The sequence below is a fragment of the Bos javanicus genome, chromosome 23 (genome assembly GCF_032452875.1).
Source record: "Bos javanicus breed banteng chromosome 23, ARS-OSU_banteng_1.0, whole genome shotgun sequence".
NCBI classification, from domain to species: domain Eukaryota; kingdom Metazoa; phylum Chordata; class Mammalia; order Artiodactyla; family Bovidae; genus Bos; species Bos javanicus.
In genome coordinates this window covers 24,489,412-24,509,981 of record NC_083890.1, presented here as the reverse complement: position 1 = coordinate 24,509,981, position 20,570 = coordinate 24,489,412, and the positions used below count along the sequence as shown (strand labels likewise).

Sequence of the window (20,570 nt, the reverse complement as noted above, 5' to 3'; positions counted from 1 at the left end):
TACAAACTCATGATCCCTCCCTCATGCAGTTTCTGTATCTGAGTCAGTTTTCACTCCCAGAACTCTTAACTAAACCACAGAAGATATCTCACATTAAGGAGACAAAATGACTCAGTCAGTTGATATCAGCCAGCCTCTTTGTTGTGCCTCAGCTGTTGGCACAACAAAGAAGCCACAGTTGGAGGGATGGAAGGCAGGTATGGGCTCAACAAACCCAGCTCCCACTCAGCAAGCCTGCTCTAGCTGCAGCTGCTACCAAAGACCAGCACTATGTCCCTGGTACAGCACCACCTCTTGAAGAAGACCCAGATTAGCTTCACTAAACTCCTACTCTGGAAGGGGCAACAATTCATCTTGGTTGGAATCAATAAATAGTCCATGGGATGGATTTGGAGGTTGGGGTTAGCAGGTATAAGCTATTATATATAGAATGGATAAACAACAACATCCTACTGTGTAGCACAGGGAACTGTATTCAATATCCTGTGATAAACCATAATTGAAAATAATATAAAAAAGAATATATATATATATGTATAACTGAATCACTTTGCTGTACAGTAGAAATTAATACATTATAAATCAACTATACTTCAGTGTAAATAGAAAAAAAAATTTTTAATGCATACATTCCAGCTCTGAGTTTGTCTTTCCTATTTATAGGATCTGCTGCCCTGAAACAAATAGACTGCTAGGTATTTCTCTAGCAAAGATGTGTTGATTCAGATCAGCAGAGAATTGCAGTTTGGGGTCTGTTTGGCAAGCCACATGCAAGTCCCAAAACAGCAAGGGAAGTAGACCCCTTCTATAGAGGGGGAAAGGAAGTCAGGAGGACTGTAATTTTTTTTCTTTAAAGAAGAGTCTGAGGCTTTTCATTGGCTGAGTCCTTACTGGGGAAAAGGCCTCTGTGTTCTTCCTGTTGCTGCTACTGCTAAGTCACTTCAGTTGTGTCCGACTCTGTGCGACCCCATAGACGGCAGCCCACCAGGCTCCCCCGTCCCTGGGATTCTCCAGGCAAGAACACTGGAGTGGGTTGCCATTTCCTTCTCCAATGCATGAAAGTGAAAAGTGAAAGTGAAGTCGCTCAGTTGTGTCTGACTCTTAGCAACTCCATGGAATGCAGCCTACTGGGCTCCTCCATCCATGGGATTTTCCAGGCAAGAGTACTGGAGTGGGATGCCATTGCCTTCTCCCTTCTTCCTGTTGGGCTCTGCTATTGTAGCAGGGCATGAGAGCTCCCCCTTCTGGTCTCCCAACTCCACTGAGGTTCTTTAATAATTTGGGGGGCTTCCCTGGTGGCTCAGTTGGTAAAGAATCTGCCTGCAATACAGGAGATCTGGGTTCGATCTCTGGGTTAGGAAGATCCCCTGGAGAAGTCATGGCAACCCACTCCAGTATTCTTGCTTGGAGAATCCCCATGGACAGAGGAGCCTGGTGTGCTGCAGTACATGGGGTCACAAAGAGTCGGACATGACTGAGTGACTAAGCATACACACAATAATTTTTTACAGGCCTCAGCGCCATTTTTCAAGGGCTTACAAAGTGTTTGATCTACTAAAAGGAGATCCTGCAAAAGATCACATTTGAGTAAGGGACATACTTTGTAGCAAACAAAGTGTGGTAGTGGGTACCTGACCCTGGGGTCGTAGCCCTATTCTGAACTGCACCACACAGAACAATGTAATAGTTGTCATAGAACTGAGAGGCTGGCTGGGAGGCGTAGGTACCTTGGAGTATATTCCCTAAATCCACCACCATTCTATGGTGTGGTGTCCCTGACAGAATACATGTGTCTAAGAACCAAGGCCCTGCCTTCCCACACACCCAGAGTCACTGGGAGAATTCTTTTCTCCTGTTCCTGAAACTCTGGGCTCTGAGGGCTTACAGATCTTGGCTCCCAGGAAGAGGATGTTCCACCAGGGCGCACAGCAGGAATCCTATTCAAGTTTTGTCGAATGCCCAGTCCCTTCAGCTTCCTCATACCAAGAAATGAGCAAACTTGGAAAGAAGTCACCTGCTCAAACAGGTAAAGAATCATCCTGAGGTAGGCCTGTTTTCCGTAACTGCGGAAAAACCCAAATGAACTTTTTGGCCAACCCAATACATTGGCGGGGGCGGGGATGGGAGATTGTATTTGACCGCAGATAATCTACTTGGTACTCCCTTGCAGCAGCCTTAGCCTGAGAAGGGCAAAGTGACCAGGAGCTCAAACTCCTAAGGCCTAAGAGTCCTGGTCATCCTGCTTAGGAAAGCCACCTAGACCAGCAAAAGTGCTCGCTAAGGGGGCGGGGACACCAACGTGGACAGTATTGATAGAAGATGGAGACAAATGACTTCTGAGTGGGTCTCAAGACCAGCTGCAGCAGTGGAGACTCTAGTTTTTCCCATTAACCTTTCTCTTAGACGTTTCCCTTGAGGAAAGATGCCCACCAACCTGAAAAGAGCTGCCTCCCCCAAAGCCACTGCAACTTCCAGGAAAGTTCCTCCTGGAATTCCACTCTGCCTCAGTCCAACTCCCCCTCAGGTGCTGATCCCAAGAGATCAAGAGGTAAAAAAACCTCTTACATTCAAATTTCCCTCTCTCTCTTTCATATATATATATATATATATATATATATATTTGTTATTGTTTGTTATCTTTGAGTATATGTACTTTTGTGTTTCTTATTTTTTAACTAAACATTATGTCATAAAGCACTCTTTTCACATACTATTACAGATTATTCCTAATTACAATTTTAATGTCAGTATAACATTCCCTTCATTTGCTGTAGCATAATTTTTTTTTTTTTTGGCCACGTCACACAGCATGTGGGATCTTACTGCCCTGTCCAGGGATCAAACTTGTACCCTCTGCAGGGGAAGTGCAGAATTTTTTTTTTTTTGCTATTAAAAGCTTTATTGTTTCCATTTGGTCCAAGGCTTGGGAGAAGGCTCCAGGGTGTTAAAAATTTGCCTAGTGGCTGCAGAGAGGGGCTTCAGGCAGAAGCCCTGACATTAGTGGGGCTCCTCAAAGCCCACTGGCCTCCAGAGGCTCCGAGTTGTGCTTGAGGGTGAGCCTTTTGAAGAGATATTTGCCCAGCTCAGCCTGGGGACTAGCCAGCTTTCAGGGTTGGTCGGGTGGTCACCCATCTTCTTGATGAATTTCACCTCCTCATCTAGGAAGTGGTTCTCCAGGAAGTCATGGAAGTGGGGGTCTTTTCAGGCAGAACCCAGGCCACGTAGATCCAAAAGGGCCTGGTACAGGTTTCTCTCCAGGAGAAGGGCGGCTTCCATAGCATCCTGGGTTTTACTCCACTCATCTTGAGATGGTTTCTGCATGTTCAGGAAGAGGGCCCTGCTGCCGTGCTGGTTTTGCATTTTCAAGAGGCGATCGTGCTCCTCCTTGGCCAATTCGAGGAAAAAGTGGCCCCTACCCTCCAGAGCCACATCGTTGAGGTTGAAAGAGAAGCCCAGAGATGGGTAGGTATAGGAGGCCAGCAGATGCATAGAGATGGTGGCCTGCATCTCAGTGAAATAATTCTGACAAATCTGGGAGCCCATGGTTGATTGGTAATAAGCAGTTTAGCTTAAAAAAAAATGGTGTTGGCTGGACCCGGTGATCACAGACAGCTGAGTGGCTGATTCTGAAAGTTGCTACCGGGAAAAAGGTTGGAGGGTGGTTGGAAGCTGGAGCAAGGGGTGACCCTGGATCTGTTTGCTGGGACCTTGGACTGAATGCACTGTTGAAAGTGTGGAGTCTTAACCACTGGACTTCCAGGGAAGTCTCTGTAGCATAATTTTTTAAAACCATCTTGTATTGCTAGGCACTTAGATTTATTTATATTATATAGTACATCTTCCATAAAATCAGTATCTTCCTTCAGATGGTTATCTTCTTCAGTTGATTTAAATCCTATGTACTCAAGTGATCCAGTGGGAGGGTGTGAACCATATCTTGGGGGCCTGTGGTATCTGTTAGCAAACTGCTTTCTCCAAAATGATAGCAATCTAGCTTGCTGCATCAAGGAGGATTTCAGCATAATCCTCCCATCATTCAAATTGATCAGTATAGACTTTGTTGGTAGTATCATAAATGTAAAACAGTGCCTCATTATCATATTACTTTGTTCTTGGTATCTTTTTGGAAAATCATAACTGAGATTAAACTTATTGTTATTTGAATTTCCTCTTGTGTATTAATGTTCCTGGGATTATTGACATTTTTATAAATTGGAAGGCACACTCTCACCTCTGTCACCAAATTAGTGAATGGGTTCCTGATGAGTAAAATTCAAGTAGAAGCAAAGTCCTAATCTATTGCAAAGTGCACTGGACTTGGAGTCAGTGGATGCTGCTTTGAGTTCTGAGTCAATTACGACTTGTGTTATGTTGAGAATGTTTTAGACCACCAATAAAATGGAGAGACCCCAAAGTAGGCCAGGCCCTATTTTGATTCTCCCCCACCCCCAGCTTTTTTTGCAAAGAAGGTTGGAAATGACAGAAAACAAAAATAGGAAATATTCAGAAGTATTTCAGTCCCTTGTTTTGCTCTACAAAATGCTGTATCATGCAATATTCAGGGGACTTGCCTGGTGGTTCAGTGGTTAAGATTCCATGCTCCCAATGCAGGGGGCGTGGGTTCAGTCCTTGGTCAGGGAACTAAGATCCTACATGCCCCACAGGGCAGGCAAAAAAAAAAAAAAAGTAACACCCAGAAGTATCCACCTTATTCTGCCCTCCACCTGAAGGTAGAATCCTCAATTGTCTACATTGTTCAGGGCACTGGGACTGGCCAACACAGTAATATCAATTTAAGCAGATGGTGTTTGGTGATAGAGGGGTTGGTGGGCATCTGAAGTGGAAATTTTGTTGGCAAAACAGAGAACCAGGCCAAGATGGGAAGGAGCTGTCACCTAAAAACATTATTTTATATTTCATGGTCTCAAAAATTTAAGACAAATAGGGCTGTTTGACAAATTGACATTAATGCCAGTTGACATTAACAGACATTTTGCAAATGATAGTTATTTTAGTCTATTTAGGATTAAATTATTAATTTTTCTTTAATTTTTCAACAAACATTATTGAAGCACTAAGCTAAGTGCTAGAAATATAAAAAGGAATAAAACAGTTCCAGCCCTCAAGGAAGATCATAACTTAACAATGGAGACCACCACTTAAAAGATTATAACTACAGGTAATTCCCTGGCAGTCCAGTGGTTAGGACTCAGCACTTTCACTGCAGCAGTCTTGGGTTCAATCCCTGGTCAGGGAGCTAAGATCCCACAAGCTGAGCAATGTGGCCAAAAAGAGTAACTACTACAATAGGGCTTCCCACGTGGCACAGTGGTAAAGAATCCACCTGCCAAGAGACACAGGTTCGATTTCTGGGTGGGAAAGATCCCCTGGAGTAGGAAATGGCAATCCACTCCAGTACTCTTGCTGAAAAATTCCACGGATAGAGGAGCCTGGCAGTCTACAGTCCATGGGTCGCAAAGAGCTGGACATGACTGAGTGACTGAGCACACACACACTACAAGACAGTGTAATAACCACAGCCATCAAAATATACTTGATGACTTTCTTCTCTTGTTTTGAGTTATATATTTTAGAGTTCTAGTGTTCTAAAATATCTTGTACTTTTAAATATTAATCAAAGAAATTTGAGGCTGAAAACTCAGAAAAGAGGCCAAGATACCATGATCTGAAAGGGTGGGAGATAAATAGAGGCCCCTAAGATAGTGGTCATTTGGTTTTAATAATTTCATTCCAGTTGATCCTTGAACAGTGTGGGTACCTTACTCTCCTGCAGTCAAAAATCTGCATATAATTTATAGCTGATTCTCTACATTCATGGATTCAATCAACGTCGGATTGTGTAGGCCTGTAGCATTTACTAATGAGAAAAAAAATCCATGTATACATGGATGCACACATGGGTTCAAACTCATGTTGTTCAAAGGCCAACTGTGTTCTGTGATGTTCCAGTAAGAACACAGAGACTTCCCAGCGAGCAATGCTAATAGTTACACTCCAAGGGCATTGCCATGGGACTAACAGGTAAGAGAGAGAGGTGTGAAAAGAATTGGAGGGCACTGAGAGACTGCAGTCCTTGTTAGTAAAAAAATGCTAAGAAGGAAGGAAAAGCCGGGGTCCCACAAGAAAGGAGCAAAGCAAGGCATGGTGGCTCCATCACAGACTGGATTCTAATTCCAGGTTCTCTCTTTCTCTATTTATGTGTTTGTCCTTGAAGAAGTTGCACAGCCTTTCAGATCTTCAGGTTCCTCATTTGTAAAACAGAGATGTAGCAGAGCCCTCTGCACAGAATTCTCATGAGGATAAAAGGATAGAAAGCATCTAAGTGCTTGGCCCAATCCCAGGCACATAGTGTCTGCTCAATAAGAGCTGGGAGTTTGTGTTACCATTGTTTTTCTCTCTTATCTTACAAGTAGCAAGATGGTGCAACAGGGAACGTTGGTGGGGCATTTCCTCTTTCACTGCAGCAAATAACAGTGAAACCACACTTTCAGGTCGTATTGATAGTCCTCGAAGATGGCCTGAGAAAATGTCAAGTTAGACCCCAAGGGTGTCCCAGACAAAGGTGTCCAAAGACCATCTATTATTATTTCTCACCCTATCTCTCTAACCTGCAGCCAGCAGAAGTGAAGGCATCTTGGTGACTTACAGCAACCATCTGCAGAGCGGACAAAGGTGCTTTCTGTTCTGGTGGGAGGAAGAAATAATGAGCTGTTTTGTATTGCAACCCTCACAGTCAGAATGTCAGGACTGGCTGCTTGCCCTGAGTCTGAATGACCGCCAATAACCCATTTTAATGGATTTAATCCATTAAATTTAACCCCTCTCAAATTTTTAAAAGTGGCTTCAAAATGATTGTGAGAGTTTGGGGGGCAACTTTGAGCCTTAAATATGCACAAATAAATTAGGTGGCTATTTAACATTGGGCTTGTTAGTCTGTATTTGCAATACAACTGATAGGATATATGCATTATTTACAGTGCCCTGTAGATTCAATTTTGTAAGATTTATGAGATGGTACATGTGTTTGTACTTGAGTTAAATTAGAAATAGTGGTTGTCATCTATCATGTAAACTTAATTTAAACCTCAAGGCCACGCTTTCCCATTTTTATAGCCAAGGGTGTCTTTATCCTTCAAGATCATGCTTGGGTCACCAAATTGCATCCTGGCTTAACCAGTACATTTTCACTAGGTATCCACATGAATCTAAACATCATCATGGATGTCTGTTCCGCAATGTGGTTTTTATACTCCGGAAAATTCTATGACCTTCCCAATATTAAAAAGAAAAAAAAAATCCTGTTTGTGCTTAACTTAGTCAGAATTGACTTCTGTTGCTTACTGCAGAGAATCCTGACTGGTACATACTTTTCATTGATCATTTTTCATGTAAAATGTGAGGAGTGTTAATTAAACATTACTAACTCTAAATAGAGTATTAAAGTGTTAAGTAGTGAAAGTGTTAGTAGTCGCTCAGTCATGTGTGACTTTTTGGGACCCCCATGGATTGTAGCCCCCCAGGCTCTTCTTCTGTCCATGAAATTCTCCAGGCAAGAATACTAGAGTGGATTGCCATTTCCTTCTCCACGGGGTCTTCCCAACCCAGAGATCGAACCCGGGTCTCCCGCATTGCAGGCAGATTCTTTACCATCTGAACCATGAGGGAGGCCCCAAAATATTAAGTAGGTAGTCCAATTATCTTTCTTGCAAATAATTACCACAAAAATTACTGCACATTTAAAAATGAAATTAGGCCACTTTTCATTGTTCTTCTATTTTCTTTCAAAGAAATCTATTGTCACAACCCAACTTCAGTGGACAATGGGAAGGGCAGGAGGCTGGGAGCTGAGAGATGGACAGGCTGAAATGCAAGCCCTTGAATGAGGTCAGGTTTGGAAAAGGAAGGTAAGAATGCAGCAAGTGTCTGAGTTTGTTTGGACAGTGTCAGAACAAAATACACAGACTGAGACTTAACAGACTGAGACTTAATCAACAGACATTTATTTCTCACATTCTAAAGACGAGGAACTCCAGGATCAAGGTGTTAGCAAAGGTAGGCTTCATTCTGAGGCAGGCCTCCTTTCTTGACTTTTGACTTGTAGGTGACCACCATCTTGCTGAGTGCTTACAGAACCTTGTGTGCATGGGATGGGGGCAAGGATGAGGGAGGTGGGGAGGGCTCTTTTGTGTCTTTCCTTTTTCTTTTTCTTATAATGATTTTTTAAAAATATTTATTTTATTTATTTGGCTGAATTGAGTCTTGGTTGTGGCATTTCTGATCTTTTTTGTGGCATCCAGAATCTTTAGTTGCAGTATGCGGGATCTAATTCCCTGACCCAGGCTCCCTGCATTGGGAGTTTGGAATCTTAGCCGCTGGACCACCAGGGAAGTCTTCTTATAAGGGCACTAATCCTACTGTGAGGGCCCCACTCTCATGACTTCATCTAATCCTAAATACTTCCTGAAGGCCCATCCTCAAATACTATCATACTGGAGGTTAAAGCTTCAACATACAAATTTTGGGACGGCATCATTCAGTCCATAGCAAAAGTTATGCAGAAAAGGGGGACGAGACTTGAAAAAAATAAACACATTTTTTAAAGTAGTGAAATAGTGTAGAAAAGAGCAAGGACTTCAGATTCAGACAGAATTGGGCTGAATCCCATTTACTAACTGTGTGACCTTGGACAAGTTACTTAACGTCTCTAAGCCTCATTTTTCACAGCTGTAAAATGAAGATAAGTGGGCATTCATTACAGAATTGTAGTAAGAATTAATGAGCTAGAGGTTTAAAGTACCTGGACCAAAGAAGAGGGCTTTTCCAAGTTTTGACAGAGCATAGCAGGTACAGGTATGTTGCTCAGGTACAGAAGTTGTGATGGTAATGGGTGATGGAGTTTAATGCTGAAATCTGCTGTTTCATGAACACTGGTCTCATTAAGTGGGAGGGAGGACTGGACAACTTCTCCAGGACCTTCCAGTTCTGAAGTCCCATGCATTCACATGTATTCACACATTGATGAGGAAGCAGATATATTCATCTCATCTGTTTTGTTGTTACTATCGATTTGTGCTCAGCACTCTTACAAATACCATCTCATTTATTTTTCACTATTATCTTACCACCTAACAATAATGGTAGCTACTACTGGTCCTATTGGTTCTATTTTGCAGATGGGCAAACTGAAGCTCAGAGAATTGGATCAATTAGCCCAAGATCATATTTCTAGAAAATCATGGGATGTGGATTTGCTTTCAGGACCTCCTGGCTTCCACCTCAGAACACCTTACCTGCTCTAACTTTCATGATGTTGGATACACATCATACAAATATCAGTAGGAAGATACCAAAGCACAAACTGTGTGTGATACTATTAGAGAAGGCATACTTGCCTTTAAATGAGCTATGTCTCCAAGCCTGGACCTACTCCAGCTGGGATACCAATAGAATTTGTATATGAGAAGGTCATTGGCAGGCTTCCAGGGACTATGGAGCCAGGGACGGGTGCCAGAGGACTGTCGATGGGCACACACTGTTCCAATTTGGGAAAGGGGGAAGAAAGTTGATTCTTCCAATGGTAGGAGCCAGTCCTGGGCAAAGTTCTTGAAGGTCATTTCGTGAACATCAAAAAGGGGAAGGAAATCATTAGTAGGTGCTAGCATGTTTTCCCTGAGAAGACATTATTCCAGATGACTCTCAGTGGGGTTATTTTTTTAATAGGGTAAAAGACTTGTATGTTTTTTATTTAGACAATGTCTTTTGCTTATTATAATGAGCATTTATGGATTCAAAGCAAGTTGGAATTTTTTTCAAATTAATAAATAATTTAAAATTTCCTTGTTTTCAGGAAAAAATATAATTTTTTGGTTGTTTACTTAAAATAATTGAGATAATTATAGATTTACATGCCATTGTAAGAAATAAAACAGAGAGCTCTTCTGTACACTATCCAGTTTATCCCAGTGGTTATAGTTTACAAAACTACAGTACTATTTTACAATCAAATGATACAACCTGCTGATCTTATTCTGATTTCCCCAGTTTTACTTGTACTCATCTGTATGTGTGTATTAAATTCTATACAATTTCATCACCTTATGCAATATTGCTCATCTACCATCGCAGTCTACCAGACCATTACCTGCCTCCCGAGAAATCTGTATGCAGGTCAAGAAGCAATAGTCAGAACTGGACAGGGAACAACAGACTAGTTTCAAATCAGGAAAGGAGTATGTCAAGGCTGTATATTGTCACCCTGCTGTTTTAACTTATATACCAAGGACATCATGCGAAATGTGAGGCTGGATGAAGCACAAGCTGCAATCAAGATTGCTGGGAGAAATATCAATAATATGCAGATGACACCACCCTTATGGTGGTGTCAAAGAGGAACTAAAGAAAGCAAAGAAGAACTAAAGAGCCTCTTGATGAAAATGAAAGAGGAGAGGGAAAGAGTTGGCTTAAAACTCAACATTAAGAAAACTAAGGTCATGGCATCCGGTCCCATCAATTCATGGCAAATAGATAGGGAAACAATGGAAACAGTGAGAGACTTTATTTTCCTGGGCTCCAAAATCACTGCAGATGGTGACTGCGGCCATGAAATTAAAAGACTCTTGCTCCTTGGAAGAAAAGCTATGCCCAACCTAGAAAGCATATTAAAAAGCAGAGACATTACTTTGCAAACAAAGGTGTGTCTAGTCAAAGCTATGGTTTTTCCAGTAGTCATGTATGGATGTGAGAGTTGGACCATAAAGCAAGCTGAGCACTGAATAATTGATGCTTTTGAACTATGGTGTTGGAGAAGACTCTTGAGAGTCCCCTGGACTGCAAGGAGATCAAACCAGTCAATCCTAAAGGAAATCAGTCCTGAATAGTCATTGGAAGGACTGATGCTGAAGTTGAAGCTCCAATACTTTGGCCACCTGATGCAAAGAACTGACTCATTGGAAAAGACCCTGATGCTAGGAAAGATTGAAGGCAGGAGGAAAAGGGGACGATAGAGGATGAGATGGCTTGATGGCATCACTGACTGGATGGACACAAGTTTGAGCAAGTTCTGGGAGTTGGTGATGGATAGGGAAGCCTGGTGTGCTGTAGTATATGGGGTCACAAAGAGCTGGACACGACTGAGTGACTGAACTGAACTGAACCATACACAAGGAGCAGTGAGGTTAGGTTCCTGATTTGGAACCAGTCTGTTGTTACATGTCCAGTTCTGACTGCTTCTTGACCTGCATACAGATTTCTCCAGAGGCAGGTAAAATGGTCTGGTATTCCCATCTCTTGAAGAATTTTCCACAGTTCGTTGTGATCCACACAGTCAAAGGCTTTAGCATAGTCAATGAAGCAGATGTTTTCCTGGAATTCTCTTGCTTTTTCTATGATCCAATGGATCTTGGCAATTTGATATCTGCTTCCTCTGCCTTTTCTAAATCTAGCTTGAACATCTGGAAGTTCTCAGTTCACATACTGAGAAGCCTAGCTTGGATAGTTTTGAGCATGAGCATTACTTTGCTAGCGTGTGAGATGAGTGAAATTGTGCAGTAGTTTGAACATTCTTTGGCATTGCCTTTCTTTGGGATTAGAATAAAAACTGACCTTTTCCAGTCTTGTGGCCACTGCAAAGTTTTCCAAATTTGCTGGCATATTGAGTGCAGCACTTTCACAGCATTGTCTTTTAGGATTTGAAATAGCTCAGCTGGAATTCTATCACTTCCACTAGCTTGGTTCGTAGTGATGCTTCCTAAAGTCCATTTGACTTTGTCTGGCTCTAGGTGAGTGATCACACCATCATGGTTATCTGGGTCATGAAGATCTTTTTTGCATAGTTCTTCTGTATATTCTTGCCACCTCTTCTTAGTATCTTTTACTTCTGTTAGGTCCATACCGTCCCTGTCCTTTATTGTGCCCATTTTTGCATGAAATGTTACCTTGGCATCTCTAATTTTCTTGAAGAAATCTCTAGTCTTTTCCATTCTCCTCTCTTCCTCTATTTCTTTGCATTGATCACTTAGGAACACTTTCTTATCCTTGCTATTCTTTGGAACTCTGAATTTACCTGAGTATATCTTTCCTTTTCTCCTTTGCTTTTCACCTCTCTTCTTTTCATAGCTATTTGTAAGGCTCCTCAGACAACCATTTTGCCCTTTTGCATTGCTTTTTCTTGGGGATGGTTTTGATCATGGCCTTCTGTACAATGTTACAGACTTCCATCCACAGTTCTTCAGGCACTCTGTCTATCAGATCTAATCCCTTAAAACTATTTGTCACTTCCACTATATCATCATAAGGGATTTGATTTAGGTCATACCTGAATGGTCTAGTGGTTTTTCCCACTTTCTTCAATTTAAGTCTGAATTTTGTAATAAAGAGATCATGATCTGAGCCACAGTCAGCTCTCAGTGTAGTTTTTGCTGACTGTAGAGAGCTTCTCCATCTTTGGCTGTAAAGAATATAATCAATCTGATTTGGGTATTGACCATCTATGATGTCTATGCGTAGCGTAGTCATCTCTCACATTGTTGGAAGAGGGTGTTTGCTATGACCAGTGCATTCTCTTGGGCACCTACCGACCTAGGGAGTTCATCTTTTGTGTATGGTAAATATTCAATAAAGAGAACTGTTATTATTTTCAACAAACAATTAAGTCATGGGACTAGAAGAGGGAAAGAATGAAGCACAGGATACCAATGTTAATAATAACCATATCCTATCATAGGTCTTCTAATAGTCTTTCATCAACTCCTTTTTATTTATGTTGATGAAGTAAAATTTGTTTGTCATCTATGACCATATTCATTTCCTTTTCTCTTCAGTTTCCTTTGGTTTTATATCAATTGATGGCTTCAACTTGACTTCCTAAAATATTTTCTCAAGACTTGGGAGAGGCAGGGCAAGGCTCCAAAGAGTCCCTGGGAGGTATGAGAGTAGGCTAAGTACAGAAGATGAGGGTCAGCCTTCTAGGGAGGAGTGCTCCCAGGGGGCAGAGAGCTAGGGCAGGGGCCCACACTCAAATTCCCACAGGGACTGGACAGGAAGCAACATGTGCATCTGGCGTGGTAAAGACAGCAATGTAATGTATCTAATAACTGTCTTCTGCTAAAATGTGAGGAAATAAAGGTCCAGGGTTGATGGAAAGAATGAATCTTTTTCCCCCCAAAACTGGAAATCCAGATTTTATAACAAGTCTCCTAATATTTTAGTATTAGCAATTAACTTTTTAAAATTAAAAGAACATAAGACCACAGACAGGTCTGACACAGGAGGGAAGGGGGCAGGGCACAACACAGCCATTGAGGATATGACATAAACTGCTTAGAACCAAATAGACTGTTTAGGCCCAAGATGGCAGCAAGATTTGACTTTTAGTAGACTTTGAGCTTCAGTATACACTCATTGTAATTATCAGCATATGCTAACTGACACGCCCACAGGTGCCACAACAGTTCTGAGGCTGACCATAAAAGGTCCCAACTGGGTGGTGGCTCAATTTCTAGAAATCTCCACCTCTTTACCCCAAGATAGTTGGAATAATCCTCCCACTCTTTAGCCTGTGAAATTATCCAGCTCATAAAAACTAACTACCTCATATTTTGGGGACCATTCTCACTTTCTGAGACAGACCTCATTCTGCCTATGGACTGTGTATCTATGCTTTCACTTTTCTATGGCTCCGCTCTTGAATTCCTTCCTACCCAAAGCTAAAGACCCTCACTTGCTAGCCTATTCCATAACTCTCCTGAGACCTGGGACATGACCATCCTCTAGAGCCCCATTTTCCTGCAACCTCTTTACAAAGGCTATTAATAAATCTACTTCTTACCTATCACTTTGCTGAATTGCTTCTGGCCCAGACAAAAAGAACCTGAGGTTCACTAAGTCCTAAGACAGACTGTGTGGTTTCAGTTAGAAGACTGTGGGTTTGAGTTCCATCTGAAGTGTGCAGTTTCAGGTTGAGCCCACTAGACCAAGAGCCTGGCCTCAGAATGCTCAGTGTTTCAGGTGCAAACAGCCCCCCAGTCGCCTACACTGGACTCTGGAAGCTACACATCTGGTTGTAGCTGCAACAGAACTAGAAGCACGCTGACAAAGCCTGAGCAATTTCACTGTCAAGGGTGGAACTTAAGTGTAAATTTCTCTAGGTTCCTTAGCAGCCAACGTCTTGCACCAAGAATTATCACTTCTGTATTTTGTTTTGTAGTTGCTCAGGAAAACCTTTACTGCAAACAGAGGAAGTGGGAAGCCAGAACATGTAGGTTTTGTTTTGTTTGGGGTTCTGTTTGTTCTTTCACTGGAGTACTTTTTTCTTTCTTCTTTCCCTTTTCTCTTTTTCATTCTAGCTTTCCCTTGGTGAGCGCCAAGTTCCCAAACTGCAGAATCCAACTCAGACGGTCCTGGACGGGGACACCCTCGACCTGGGTCTGTCTCTGAGGACCTACTTTCCTTTGCTTTCAGCCAAGAATCTGACTGGAATAAGCCCAATAAACTCCCTCACTTCAAGAGTGAATAGCAGCCAGATCAGCGGCCCAGGGATTCCTTCTCCCCACTCCGCCCCGAGGTCTGAGAAGGTACTCAAGGTCACCCGTTCCTTCATGAGGAAGGTTTTGCAGTTCTTTAACTCTTTAACATCACAGTCGGCTTCCCGTCCCTGGAACTGCAGGCCCTCAGTGGGTGGCAGAGAGACCCCCGGGTGGCTGGGGAGGGAGAGAGGACCCTTCCTACTGACGCAGGGTAAATGCGGCAAAAGAAGACGACGGGCGACTTCAGATAAATGGCGGAAGGGGATTCCTCTGACCCTTTTTGAAACTTTCTCATAAACTGGAATTTTTTTTTAAAAAGGTACTTTAAAAAAGTGACTAAGTTCTGTCTGGAGGAAGCTAGGAGGAGGAAAGGAAGAACGTAAAGAGGGAGAGCAGCGAGTCTAAGAGGAGGTCGGAGACAACGTTGGGGGCAGGAGAAGCGAGGGGCGGGGCGAGAGAGGGGGCGGGGCGGTGGGCGGTCGGGACTGCAAGGTGGGTGCGGGCTGCGAGTGCACAGTTCTTGGAGCACGGGTTTCCAATGCTCTGGGGAAGAAGGGGCTATGGGCGGGGCGGGGACGGCGGTTCTCACCTGCCTCTGCTTGGAGCCTGAAGTTCAAGTTCGGGGGACAGAAGCCCCTCTCGAAGTGAACCAGGAAGGCGGGAAAGCGAGGCTTTCGGTCTTCGTCGGTGGCTTCTGCACTTCAAAGACCTAGCGCAGGTTTTCATGTTTAACAGCACACCTTTTCCTTCAGAGACTGCGGGTGGCGCGGGTTGGGGGGCGGCTTGGAGGGAGAGAAACTTGTAAGAACGGAGCGATTTGAGCAATTAGTAAAGGGGACCTGGGGGCCAGCTTCTGTGAGAGAAGCTTTGAACCTGAATGGGAACATAAAGTTCTTAAACCTTCCTCATGCATTTTTTTTTTTCCCAGCTGTGGGGCGGGGCCAGGTAGAAACCTTAATTTTCCTCCCTTTTCACTAACGAATTAATAGAAAGCGGCTTATTAGCAGCAGAAGCAGTTGTTTCTTATGTAGCGATGGGATGGGAGAAAAATCAGCAGGAGACTCCTCTTCATCTCCATCCATCTCTCTGCATTCGGCCCAGTGAGATCAGTTTAGGACTGCTCGGAGGAACTTTAAATGATTTGTGAGAAGCCCTAAGATGGTAATGAGTTAGTAGTAACTAAGGAGGAAGCCCAGACTTGTGAAGATCTTAGGAGGAGTTATTGCTGAAGACAGGTCACGAATAGGTCTTACATCAAAGGAAATCATAAGGTCAAGAAAGCAGAAGAGAAACTTACATTTCCTCTAGTTCAGTGGGGGTTGGCTACATTGCTATTTCCAAGTGAAAGATGATAAAAAAGTTTAGTGAGATAATTTCCCAGACAGGTGGGCAGGGAATATGCTATTGCAATGAAACTGCAGTCAGCCCCAAGACTGTGACAGTGACTAATAAACTCTACCCCAGATAGGGTTTTAGGAAATACGTTTAATTACTTCATAAAAGGAATAAGCTTAATCTTTAAAGGCTTAAGTGTCAGAATATTCAGTCCTGTCCAAGTCAAAAATCAGCCATCAATAACAAGCAGACCTTCCAGTTATAAACAACTTTAGAAGAGGATGACCACTGTATATTCCTACTCCAAGATGCTGGTCCAATAACCAACATGAAATTTGGTTGATTTCTGTATCTATGATGGTTATTTCACTTTATGCTCTGTGCCTATTACAATCCCTAGAACATAGTAAGGCTCAATAAGTATTTGTGGAATGAACTGTTGACTTCATGTTTACCCCATTATATTTATTAAACTACCTTGGAGACAAACCCTGAGATAGAGCGTTTCAGCCATCTTCTCAGCTGACATTCTGTGGGATCTGGTCTTTTAAAATAACCTGAGGATGTTAGTGGGCTTCCCAGGTGGCTCAGTGGGTAAAGAATCCCCCTGCAATGCAGAAGATGCCATTTCTATCCCTGGGTCTAGAAGATTCCCTGGAATAGGAAATGGCAACCCACTCCAGTATTTTTACCTGGAGAATTCCATGGACAGAGGAGCCTGGTGGGCTATAGTCCATAGGGTTGCAAAGAGTTGGACACAACTGAAGTGACTGAGCACACACGCATAAGGATGTTAGTGCATCAAGGGACTTTAGGGTTAGGTGAGTTAACCTATTTGTTCTACAAGAAACACTTGAAAAACAGAGGGGTGGTAACTTTTCTAAGGTCACACAGCCAATAGAGCTAGGATACAAATGCATTATCTCTGACTTCTAATTCTGTCTAGGATGAACGCTAGCTCTTAGAGAAGGAGTAACCTAAAGGACACATAATATTATTGAAGTGGATTTTCATTAGGAGGAAAAGCATCAGGAAAGGCACTGCAGTGGCGTGAGCAGAAGTCCTCTGCAGCTTCTTAGTTCAAGCTCTAGGCAGTTCATAGGGTTTTCCACATGAGTTGGCAATGCCAGAACTCTCATGTTAAAGTGTATTCTTCCTTGTGGTTTTCATCCTGAAAATGTTAAGGAATAACTTAACTTAATAACTTCACAGGATCTCCTGTGAAGCAGATCCTCCTTCATAATAATAAAGTCAAAATCCAGAGTTAAAATTTTAACTAAAAGCCAGAAATCTGAGATTGAAAATGATCTTGTCTTTTTTGTCCCCCCAAAATACTATCTCTTCATGTGTTTCTTTGTGGGGGAACTGCATGATCAGGACAAGTAAAATCTGTGAAGTAGTTTGGTTTTTCAAGGCACTCTTTGATTTTAGCGCATGGGAGGGGACTTTCCACTGAATTTCACTAATATGTTAGCTTGGAGAAGAGAGTCAGAAGGCCTGGAGAAATTAAAAGTCCTTTAGCAGAAGTCATCTGTGAAGAAAAGAAGACAATCTCAAATCTCCACTAAGAACCGAGTCTTATTTGTGCTGGGCCATTCTATCGCAAGAGTCAGACAGGACTTCGTGACTAAATCACCACCATTTTGTCCTGGCTACTGTACTGCTGAGTCTGTAAGAAAATGGGCAGAGGATGCCGATGTGTGGTTTACACAGATATAATGACATTCACACCCTTAACTGGTTCATAATGGCAGGGCTGATATTCATCAGCTAACTCAACCTTGAGCTTCCCGGTGGGTGCCCACACCTACCTGGGGGAGAAACATTTCACTGACCATCATGAGGAAAAGCATACACACCCACACATCACTCTGGCCAGCTCAGCTCAGTCGTGCCCACAAGCCGCCAGGCATGCTCTGTGGATCCAGCTGGGGAAGCACTGCGTGGCTGCTATGCTGTGGCTGGGAGTGGGGAGGCTGAGCAGTGGCTGCCCTGGCCCAGGCCATGCAGGTCCAATTGAACCAAGCCATCCTCCATCTGTGGTCATTCACACTATGCTTATAGAGACACTTTGTCCCCCCGACCTTGGAAGACGAGCCCCCAGGACCAGGGTGCTCCCCACACTGCTTCGTATTTGGCAGATCCTCTGAGTGTGTAGACTAAGCCCCCACAGATGGAGGCAAGCCTTCCGGATGTCTCAGGAGACATTTTATTATATCTGCAAAAAGCTGGTCTGCATCTTCAAAGGGAGGCCACCCACTTGAAACTGCTTCTCTCTGTGCCTCAGAAAGCAGCTGTTAGACCATATTGGCTGGCCTCCCTGGTGCCTCTGACCTTGAGTGTTGATCTAGAGCTGGGCATGCCTTTCGAGACATTGGAGATGCCATCTGTGCTATCTTTCAGGACCTCCAGAAAAGGCAGCCTGACCTACAGGAGGTCGTGGAAAGATCCCAGTGTGAGTTAGGACTACTGGAGGCATACGTAGAAAACTATCTTAACAGCTGTCAGTGCCTTTCATGTCCTGCTGGTCTCGACCTTTATTTCAGCCAAGTGTTTGTCAGTTGCCCTGGATCCAGCCATAATTCACATGTGTTGGATGCAAGTCAGCTTTGCCATAGGGGAGATGCAGGCACTCTCTTACCCGCTGTCCAGAAAGAAATAGAGGGGTGTCACAGGGCTTGTCCCAGTGGGTGATGGAATATACCCTCTGTTTCAGTGGTGTACAGCTCAGTACCACCAACCTGTCACCCCTGAGGAGCTGCGTTTCAACAGGTGATCTGGGCTGTCTGGGGCACTGTGGAGCAGGCCTTCAGGCAGCTGACAGGCCAGCAGCAGTGTAGCCACTGGGAAGCGGAGTGTATCGGTGAGGTGGTCACTGGCTGTTGCTGGCTCCATAATCTGCATTGTTGTTGTTCAGTCGCTCAGCTGTGTTCAACTCTTTGTGACCCCATGGACTGCAGCATACCAGGCCTTCCTGTCCTTCACCATCTCCCAGAGCTTGCTCAAAGTCATGTCCATTGAACTGGTGATGCCATCCAACCATCTCATCCTCTGTTGTCCTCTTCTCCTCCTGCCTTCTATCTTTTCCAGCATCAGGGTCTTTTCCACAGGTGGCCAAAGTATTGGAGCTTCAGCATCAGTCCTTCCAATGAATATTCAGGGTTGTTTGAGGAGAGGTCTAATGCCCAGAGTTGGACCACAGCCTCCACCCTCACTATGGCACACAGCAGAATCGCAAAGGATGAGGCACAAAAGCTGCTGAGGTTCCAAGTGCATCAAGCCAACAGCCGGTACCTGGCATTTCAGGCCGGGCCAACCCGAGGTGATACCTATTCATCCTCCTTTTTCATTTGACTTTTCCCTTCAGGTCCTTTTCCTTCTTTCCACATTAACCCTCCTTTTTCCATTCCTGAGAATAAAGTACTGTTGCTGATGTTTGTATTAATAAGGCTCCAAGGTGTTGTATCTTCTTATAAAGTGCCAAGAGAGGGCATGCACGCAGATCATCCCCAGCCGTAGGGGAACAAATTGTCTTCATTGTCAAAGGAGCCTATAAACAATTGGTTATAGGTGCGTGGCTGCTTTATAGTCCAAGCAGTTGATAGTGGCTGACATACACATCTGTTGGTTCTACTTTAAATTTCTTGAGTCTCACTTTGACCACTCATAAAGGCATGAACATTTATCTACCTCCCTTTACACCAGTACACACACAAATGTGCCCTTCTCTTCACCAACTCTGTTCAAATAATAATCTCTATTAGTTTCCTACTGTCTCTGTAATCAGTGCCAGGTGGCACTATTGGTAAAGGACACATCTGCCAATGCAGGAGACATGAGACATGGGTTTGATCCCTGGGTCAGGAAGATCCCCTAGAGGGCATGGCAACCCATTCCAGTGTCCTTGCGTGGAGAAACCTATGGACAGAGGAGCTTAGCAGGCTACGGTCCACAGGGTTGAAAAAAGGCAAACACGACTGAAGTGACTTAGCATGCAAACATGCAAAGCACATATATTGTAACAAATTGCCACAACTTAGCAATGTAACATAAGTGGGACTTGCAGAAGGCACAGGGGTGACACAGTGTGGTCCTTTGGGAGAACTGCAGTTAGTTCTGCAGGGTGGGGTGAGAGGGGGAAATGTGGGGCTGCAGAGGATCCAAGGAGCTTGAACATTTTCCTAAGAGCCAAAGAGAAGCACTGATGGAAATTACCCAGAGAGGTGACATGATCACTTTGGCCTTTAAAAAAAGATAACCCTTTGGGAGTAAAGAGGGATGAACTGGATTGGGGAGGAGAGGGAACTGGGGACAGGAGGACCAGCTAGGAGGTGAGCAGGAGTTATACGGGAAGGGTAGAGAGTGAATTGTACAGTTGTGTGTGTGTGTGGTAGTTAATTAGAATATGCTAATCAATTGGACTACACAAGAACTTCTTCCTTGTTAAGCACCCGCCTTTTTCCAGTTGTGATTGGCCATTGTAGGACTGCAGCCCAGTAGCTCATTGGAGATGGGACTGTTCGTTCTCCAGGTTGAGTTAACCAGAGGGATTCCTGAAAGAGGTAGTTTCTGCCTTGACCCTTACAGTTTTCAGAAGGTGAGAACATTTCCTTGGTCTCTCTCAGTCCTCCTTCCAGCCTACCCTCACCCACCTAGCTGAAGCTACAACTGTCAGAGGCAAACGGTGGGCTG

The 20,570-nt window shown here is 43.6% G+C and overlaps 2 long non-coding RNA genes across 5 annotated transcripts in view; one reads left to right on the top strand and one right to left on the bottom strand.

Moving 5' to 3' along the window:
* The window catches only part of LOC133236408 (uncharacterized), a 45,050-nt gene that overhangs the window by 9,105 nt on the left and 15,375 nt on the right, over window positions 1-20,570 (bottom strand). Inside the window, exon 3 of one of the 4 annotated variants that reach the window (XR_009732876.1) lies at window positions 15,133-15,325. The exons of the other annotated variants lie outside the window; for them this stretch is intronic. This is a non-coding gene — a long non-coding RNA (uncharacterized LOC133236408). The remainder of the gene's footprint in view (window positions 1-15,132; window positions 15,326-20,570) is intronic. 4 annotated transcript variants of the gene reach the window in all.
* Window positions 14,014-19,374, top strand: LOC133236409 (uncharacterized). Its single transcript, XR_009732881.1, has 3 exons — window positions 14,014-14,591; window positions 14,863-14,954; window positions 18,969-19,374. It is a non-coding gene; the product is annotated as an uncharacterized LOC133236409 (long non-coding RNA).